This window comes from Vicia villosa, unplaced genomic scaffold, assembly GCF_029867415.1.
Source record: "Vicia villosa cultivar HV-30 ecotype Madison, WI unplaced genomic scaffold, Vvil1.0 ctg.002451F_1_1, whole genome shotgun sequence".
Lineage (NCBI taxonomy): Eukaryota > Viridiplantae > Streptophyta > Magnoliopsida > Fabales > Fabaceae > Vicia > Vicia villosa.
In genome coordinates, this window is record NW_026705932.1 from 172,655 (window position 1) to 182,303 (window position 9,649).

Below are 9,649 nucleotides of genomic sequence, written 5' to 3' on the forward strand. Positions count from 1 at the left end.
ATTAGTCGTTTATTTAACTCACTTATCCACCATCAACTAACCAAAATTATTCACATAATATACTCTAATTAATCAGATACATTCTGCGAAACTACCGGTTATCTAACTTCTGGTTAAATCTTTAATATTCATGACTTTACGGATTTTCGGGTTATACTCCCAAGTCACTAAAACATCGACTCAACCGGTTAATTTAAATACAATTCTATTCTTTACCGGTTATCTAAGTTCAAATTTATTCCAATTAAATAGGCTTATTAAAAATTTTGATTCAACTATTAATTTAATCGACTGATTAATATCATAATTTCGACAAAATAACACCATCATGTTAATGTACTAATTAAACTTAACTACCACGTAAATTTTCATCAAATTTCGGATAACTGATTATACTGCTTTATTCGGCTCTATCGATCAAACGGGACTGTTTTGTATTTTATTAGTTCTATATTCACTACTGTTATACAATTCCTACTGTTTTTAATTATATAAAATTCCATAACCATGATTCATTACCATACCATTATATATATATATATATATATATATATATATATATATATATATATATATATATATATATATATATATATATTATTATTATTATTATTATGAACACATGGATGAGAATAGAGTATATATATGCTAAATAGCAAAGAAACAACCATCCAGGACATTTCTTGCCGGCCGTCACAGGCTGTTTATTTGCCAAGATTTATAGAATGAAGAGTAAATAAAGAAGAGACCATCGAGGCATATTGTCATATCCCAATTTTTGACCCTAAGATCATACATCATTTGCATTTCAATCATCAATCAAGATCACAATCTTGAGGTATCATTTTTCCTTTGAGGGGAATCATCAAGCACTTTTAGCTTTTTATTTGTTTTATACTAACCAAAATCCAAAAATATGTATTTTGTCTCTTTTGTTTATATTTTACAGGTAAAAGATCGGGCAAAAATCAAAACAGTGCAAGAAAACAATTTTTGGAAATTTGAAGGTGGAAATCGATTTCCTACAGAGGTAAATCGATTTCCTGGGGCGAAAATTCAAAAAATTAAGGAGGGAAGCATGACATCATTTTGGCACCAATTATCTTTGATCATTTTTATCATTCTACCAATTTTCCACCTCATCAAAATTAATTCCCTTCATTAAACCTTTTTTAACCCCATTTTACCATTTTTACCATTTAAATACCATTTAAACACCAATTAAACACAAATTAATTACCAAATGCAAAAAGACCAAATTGCCACTACTCTTGCTCCAATTCTATAAATAGAGGTCTCTACTCTCTCATTTCTCAAGCTTGGAGAGCCAAAAAATTGCTTGCAAATTCATTTCTCATCCTTTCCAAAACCCTCACCCAAAGTTCATTTTCATAGAATTAGTGAGATTCACATTGAATCTTACTAATTTTGAACTAAGCCTCCTACATTTCTCTCTTTTCTTTGTTTTTGCATCTCCAATTTTGAAGGATCTACAAACTTTGTGCTTGTTCTTGAAGCTACATCAACAATTTGGTTCAAGAATTGGTAAATTCCTAAACTCTAAGATGTAGATCTTTCTTGCTTGTGTTCAATGCATCTTTGATGCTATATTGGTCCTATTTGATGGTGATTTGATGGAAATTTCGTGCTCCAATGGATATGTGATCATAAGGTGTTTGTATGTTTGCTTAAATCAAGTTTTATGCCTCCTAATGCTGTTTTTTTGAAAGCTGCGTGCAGGAAATCGATTTCCCTCTATAGGAAATTGATTTCCACTTTGTTTTTATGCCAAATTTGAACTCTGAACTCAGGAAATCGATTTCCTACAGAGGTAAATCGATTTCCAGTGAGGCAGAATGCTTTTTTTGCCTTTTTTATGCTTGTTTTGCCTTCCTTCTTCCTCCACTTCATTAATATCATTGGATCTAGGATGTTGATAGGTTTAAAATGACCAAATCCATAATATTAGATGAATGATATTAATGATAGTGTGAGTTGATTTTACTTTATGCATTTTATCTTCTTCTTGTCTTTTTTTTTTCTTTTGATCGATGAAAGTCTTAACACCTTGAGAATTCTTATGGATTCTTGGTAAAGACTAGATCGCTACCTATTTTCTTTTCGTGCGGTGTTGCTTTCGGAGAGTGATCTACATATCACTTATCTCGCATGCATTAGCACATAAAGTTTTGACCGGCCTCGTTGTAGGGTGATTTCTACATAAATCATTTGGCGATCTGCTTAACATAGCGCAATATTTCGTGTCCCGAATAAAAAAAGATCAAATATGGAAGAGAATTGTATGCGGTTGATTTATGACTTATGGAGGTTTATCGTGTAGTCGCTATAATTTTATCAAGCTTCTGATAAATGTCCATTGAATTTAAATCCGAGAACATCCTTCACTCACCATCGATCTTTATCACTAACTTTGATAACATACTTGACAAGTTTCAAGATGGTTATCTTTAACATCTAACAACTAATTTTAATTTCCGCAATTTATTATACCGCTCTTTATATTTCTCACCTTATCGCTTTATTTTATCATTTCATCATGTTTATGTTTCCGCCATTTTCTCTTTGTCCATTTGGACGTTTATATTCCGCTATTTTCTCTTTGTCCATTTGGACACTATGTTTATGTTTCCGCTATTTTCTTTTTGTCCACTTGAACCATACTTTACTTTTATGCTAAAACACTAATAAACAACAAAAATCTAAAAAATGTTTAAGGCTCTCTTTCGGACTATTGGTTACTATCCCGAGCATTTTAGAGATTCGGACTTATGGACTTAGTATCTCTGGACCCTTATTCTGTTATTACTCTGTGATTGTTCTGTCTGTCTGGCATTGGATTGTTGTCTGTTTGTGTATGCAGGTATTTCCTTGAAAGTCCCTGATGGTTAATTCCAAGGCATTGAGATAAGGATTTTACCCGAAAACAGCCGTTACTCTGCCCGATTTTCGTCAGAATTTTAATGTGCTTAATGCAAAGTTGTGCTAAAGTCAATAAGTTCATCTGGATCCCCAAGTGATAAAGTGTTGGTTTAGTATTGATATTCCAAAGGATGGGAAATCTACCTTGACTCTTAATGTCAAGTGTTGGCTTCTTATTTCGGTTAGACCGTTTCTTTCCTTAGCTTTTATTTTACACATTAGGATAGCCTCTTCATCTCCTCCGCTTCTTTAATTTTCAAAATCTTCTCCCTTTTTAAAAAACCTTCTTATGTTTGCAACCTTTTCAAAACCTTTCTCTAAAAATATCTTTTGCCCTTAATGGCCTTTTTCTTCAAAAAGTTTAGACACGACTAATTGTTGAAATGAGTGGCGATACCCCACGATTTTGAAATTGATTGATATATTGAGATCTTTTCCGCGTGAGAGAGCTAGTGGCATACTCGTCGATTTCTATCCGAGTTGGAGCCCTTCTTTCATTTGCGATGCAAAGAACTCATTTATTCTCATGCTCAAGATCAATGGCTGTGTATTTCCCTCCGACGACGATAAAGTGTTTATCCGTTTTTAAACGTTTTTCCCTTTTAAGCGGAACTACATTAGCTCTGACTTCTCCATTGCACCGAGGAGGTATGTAGGCACAAAGCTTAACGCTTTGACGAGCTTATTTTAAAAATAAACCAAACCCTTTTTTAGCATACACGACACAGATTTTCAAAAAGGTTCCTGTGGAGTACCACAGATATGAGGGGTGCTTAAAACCTTCCCCTTGTATAATCAACACCCGTACCTAAGATCTCTTCTTTTTGTTTTAAAAACAAACTTTGGGTTTTCTTCGTTCTTTTCCCTTTCCTTTGGAAATAATAAAGCGCGGTGGCGACTTTCACTGAAATATTTAGTCGAGTCAATTAATGGCTTTGATCTCAGATTTTCCCCGCTACAGAAAAAATGGCGACTTCACTAGGGAACTAGTTTTAAGTGTGTTAAGCCTATTTTTGTTTATCTGTGTGTTTTTATCTGTATATATTATTGTGTGCTTTGTTTGTTTATTTTCTTTTTTTATTTTGGTGCTCGATGGTTCCATTGTGATGAGATAAAGTCCTAACCCGGAATTTGGTGAGTAACTTGAGATAGGAGGTGGTAAGACCAATAGTCGCATGTCAGGAGCAATCCTTAGCATGAGCGTCATATGGTGGAACCCCAATCAGTGGAGGCCTCATGGAAGGTAGTAGATGTTGTTACGAACTATCGTAAGAATGCTATTACTTTCAATAGTGAGTGTCCGTAGAAACTGAATGGCCTAGAACCCTTTTAACCCATCTAAGCCTTTTTTAGGATGTAGTGCAGAATCAAGATCAAGTACCAATTTGAGCTTGTTGTCATGCGATACTACGCTCAGACGAGGTCTTTTTAGGCATATTATTGGCGCCCATGAGCAATTGTGCGTGCCGGTAGTATCCGATAGAAGATTGAAAACTTTGGGAACCTTTGTAGAACCCGTTCGGCAGGTACAAAATTCCCTAGTACAAATCTTTGTGGGTGGTTCTTAACTTTGACTCCATGCTCGTGACGTCGAACCTTTGAATCCTGTTTGTGCGACCATGTGTGATCTTGATTGTGATTGATGCATAAACCATACATCCATGCATTCATTTGATTTCCAAGGAACTCATAGGTCTTTCTTTGTAAACATCATAAGTTTCATCAAACTCAATGGATCTTGGGTGTTGATGGGGTGAAAACCTTAATCCACCAAAATGGATGATTGATCTTGATGATAACTTGATCAAAGCTTTGATCTAATATAGGATTTACCTCCTTCATGTTTTGATGTTTACAAATTAATAACTTGAATTCCTTGAAAATCAAATAAATAAAAAAACAAAAAAAAAACAACAATTGCATCATTTTCATACATACATCCAGGTTGTCCAGAAAACTTATCTTTGTCTGTCTCCATCTTCAGAGTTGTCTGTCTACTGTCAAGCTGATTCCTCCACACAAGTACGAAACTAGAGCCAACTTCAGATTGAGAATGGAATACCAAGAGCAACACAATGCAGAGGTCAGGATGGAAATTGATGAGTTGAAGTCAAGCATGACCAAGCTCACTGAGATGCTGCAAGTTTTGATTGCTAGAGGAGAACCGCCTCAGAAGACTGTCATTGTTGAAGTCTCAAGTGCTGATGTTGACCCTCAACCTACTCAACAACCACCTTCTACATGGCCTGAGTTTGGTTTGCCACCTGGTTACGCTCCTCCCTTTGAGAAAACTCCTGGTATTGATCAGTCTTCACAACTTGTGATTGGTAAAGCTTCAAATCCAGTGTTTCATGCTCCTATCATGACTGAATCTCAGCCTATTGTGCACACTGTTGCTCAGCCTACTTATGTGAATCCTCTGTTTGAATATCAAGCTGCTCGTTCCCAGAATGGAAGTCAAGGAGATGCTGGAGACATTGAAGATCTCAAAGAGCAGTATCACACTTTAGAAAAGCGCCTGAGAGCCATGGAAGGAAATGATTACTTTGGGGTTGCTGCTGAGAATATGTGTTTGGTTTCCGACTTTGTCATGCCTGCAAAATTCAAGACTCCTGAGTTTGAGAAATATAAAGGGAACACTTGCCCAAGAAGCCATTTGACCATGTACTATCGCAAGATGGCTGCTTATACCCAGAATGACAAATTGCTTATCCATTGCTTTCAGGATAGTTTAAGTGGAGCTTCGCTGAAATGGTATATGGGACTTGAAAAGAGTCACATTCATTGCTTCCAAGATTTGACTGATGCTTTCATGAAACAATATAAGTATAATCTGGACATGGCACCTGATCGCCGACAACTACAAAACATGTCTCAAAAAGAGAAAGAATCTTTCAAGGAGTACGCTTAACGCTGGAGAGAGCTAGCTTCTCAAGTGGAGACACCTTTAGCTGAAAAGGAATTGACTGGCATGTTTATGGACACTCTCTCACCTTTCTTTTGGGAGAAGATGATTGGCAGTGTATCTTCCAACTTCACAGACCTGGTAACCATTGGTCAGAGACTTGAAGAGGGAATCAAGAATGGGAAAGTTACTCATGTTGCTGAATCTTTTGGTGGATCGAAGAAACCTTATGGAAACTTCCACAAGAAGAAAGAGAATGAGACTAATTTTATGTCAGATGACAGAAGGGGATCTCGCCGTAGATCTCAAAATGGTGATCAACCTTATGTAGCCGTTGTCGCTCCTGTGCAAGTTCAAGTTCCTCAACCTCGGGTTGCTAATCAGAATCAGAACCGCGATAGGACTCACTTTGATCCTATTCATATGACTTATACTGAACTGTATCCTTCTTTGGTCCATAAAGGGTTGATTACAACAAGAGCTATGCCTCCTCCTCGAAACCCTCCCTCAAAAGGATTCCGAGCTGATCTTCATTGTGAATTCCATCAGGGTGGTGCTGGCCATGATTTAGAAGGTTGTTATGCTTTGAAGACTAGATTTCAAGAGTTGGTGAGATCAAAGATGCTCTCTTTTAAGGATGTTGGTCCAAATGTTGTCACCAATCCTTTACCATATCAGAGTGGCTGAAGACAGGTCAAAGCCCGATTCTCCTAAAGCCAAGTGTTTCAGACGAGATAGCTCATCTTTGTTGCTGATTAGTCACTAGGCCTTGTTTCTTTACTGTTTGCATTTCCATAATTGTATTATTTGCTTTTGAATTTTGTTTGTTTCTGAATGGTGATTTTAATGAAATGAGCATTGCATATTTTGAATTCATTCACATCCACTATGTTTATGCTTATGCCTTCTTTTACAAAACTTTTTCTTCCATTTTCTTTTTCTATCAAACTTGTGTTTTATGCAAAGATTGGAGGGAGGATGATGACAACGAAATACCCAAGTTGTTGAACTGTATGCTTTCAAATAAAACTTTGCTGATGATGTACATGCATTGTTTCAATTCCCAAACACTAGAGAAATAAGGAAGTTAATCCCTTGTCAACCCCTCTGAGCCTTCGAAGTTGGTGTTTCTTTTTGTACGAAAAAAACCGCATTTTTAACCTGGGGCAGGGTAGTTCTCAGTTAATTTGGCTGTGCATTCTATTTTAAGAGAATCATTCAGTACACCTTTCAACAAAGGTTTCAATTACAAGCGTTCCTCCGCATACATTAAAGAAATGTTGGAGATGTCAATCAAAAGACAAAGATGGTTCATCTTAATCATTAAGCAAGGCAGTCACTATCTTTCAAAAAAAATGTATCAAAAAATATAATCAAAGAAAAGCCTGCTAAGTCAAAACCAAAAAACGACTTAGGCAAAAATAAGGGCATCCCGCTGACTATAAGTTCAAAATAAACAATTCGGGAAAAAGTTAGGGATATCAAAAGAAAAAGATGAAAAAAGAGAAGTCAATAAATTCCTCAAGCAACAAAATGTTGTGACAATACAAAAGGAAGAAGTGACTGCAATCTCAAAAGTTCTCTTTGCTTGTGAACTATCATCATTATCAAAGGTGCAATTCCAGAAGTCTCTTGGAACCTGAATGCATAAGTCGAATTAACTGAGTTTTAGGACTGGAGATCATCACGAAGATGGGGTGGGTTACAAAAATTTTGAGCCTTATATCCTTTGTTTCTAAAACCGTGAACCAGACCACGTTACAACCTTTAAAAGACCTAATTGAAGCAAGGTTTGTTTGAAAGCATACTACAACAAGGTTGCGTAAGCTGACTCCCATGAGATTTGCCAATCATTTGTTTTGATATCATACCTTTGCTTTACCTTTCACTTTGAATGTCTTAACCTTTATGTTTTGACCAGTAATTCCATTTGCTTTACATCAATAATATCATTTCAATAATGACTTTGATTTCAAAAATATGCTTTGAGCATTGCATTAAAATTGCCATTCTTGAATGAACATTTTATTTGCAAGTAAGCACTCATATTTGAGGAAGTTCATACAGTCGAGAAACTTGATCTGTGATCCCATCAGGGGCATGTTACTTCAAGATCTGGTTGTTCAGATGTTCAGTCAAGATTTGTTGATCAAAATATCCTTTCAAGACTTATATTGGGGCAAGCCATCCCAACATGCATTTCAAGAATTGAAGCCATGATCAGTTCATCCCCCAGTACAGTTCAACTGAAGCTATGATCAGTTAACTTGCAACAAATTAGTCAATAAGGGGAAATCTTCTTCAGTAATCCCCAAGCAGTTTTATCAGTCCTTCTCAGAGGATCACCAGTCTAATACAGTTACCAATATGACAAGAAGTGTGTCCAAGCATCTTCTTCATAAGTAGAGTTGGCAGAGCTCCCGTGTTGAGGAATCAGAGTTCCTATCGTGCCTCACAAAAGAGTCTACCTCAATCGTCACAAATTATCGCATTGCATTAAGCATTCATCATGCATAGAAAAATATAACATCATGCATAGAAACAAATTCATACTCATTTACATTTTTCTGAGGTCCTGTTGTTATCAACATCTTACCTTGAGATCAAAGTCCAACTCACTTGGCACCTACCAAAAACAGATACTTGTTTGTCTTCTCCGTCTAGTGCTATTCCTAGATATCTCATTTCTTCTTTCAGTGCAATTCCTGAAAGATGTTTCTTATCTCTTTTTTCTTTCAGTGCCATTCCTGAAAGATGTTTCTCACTTTATTTAGTGCCATTCCTGGATATTGTGATTTCTTACCTCATTCAGTGCCATTCTTGAGTGTTGTGATTCTTCTTTCTTTCAGTGCCATTCCTGAAAGATGTTTCTCACTTTATTCAGTTCCATTACTGGATATTGTGATTTCTTACCTCATTCAGTGCCATTCTTGAGTGTTGTGATTCTTCTTTCTTCCAGTGCCATTCCTGAAAGATGTTTCTCACCTTATTCAGTGCCATTCCTGGATATCGTTTTCTCACTTCATTCAATGCTATTCTCGGATGTTGTGATCTTCACTTTATTCACTGCTATTCTTGAATATCGTGATCCTTTATGTGGTGCCATTCCTGGATATCATTTTCTCACTTCATTCAATGCTATTCTCGGATGTCGTGATCTTCACTTTATTCACTGCTATTCTTGAATATCGTGATCCTTTCTATCCAGTGCCATTCCTGGATGTCCTTTCCAAATTCAGTCATGTTTACTCTTGAACGCTTCTGTCGACTGTCTATTTCTCCCATGAAGTCCAGTGCCATTCCTGGATAACACATGCCTTTTCCCCAGTGGAATCCTTTCTTATCTACCCAGTGGTGTTATATTTCTCTCTATTCCATAATCATACTTGATGCATCCATTAGCATCGCATCATACCTTAGGTTCAAAAATTGTGTGTTTTATATTTAAGTCTCTTCAATTACGTCGAGCCGAGGATTTCAACCCTCACATCTCCGGATAGAAGAAACTTAAATAGGGGCATCTCTTCAATTCCTTTGAGGGGAATCATCAAGCACTTTTAGCTTTTTATTTGTTTTATACTAACCAAAATCAAAATATGTATTTTGTCTCTTTTGTTTATATTTTACAGTTAATAGATCGGGCAAAAATCAAAACAGTGCAAGAAAACAATTTTTGGAAATTTGAAGGTGGAAATCGATTTCCTACAGAGGTAAATCGATTTCCTGGGGCGAAAATTCAAAAAATTAAGGAGGGAAGCATGACATCATTTTAGAACCAATTTTCTTTGATCATTTTTGTCATTC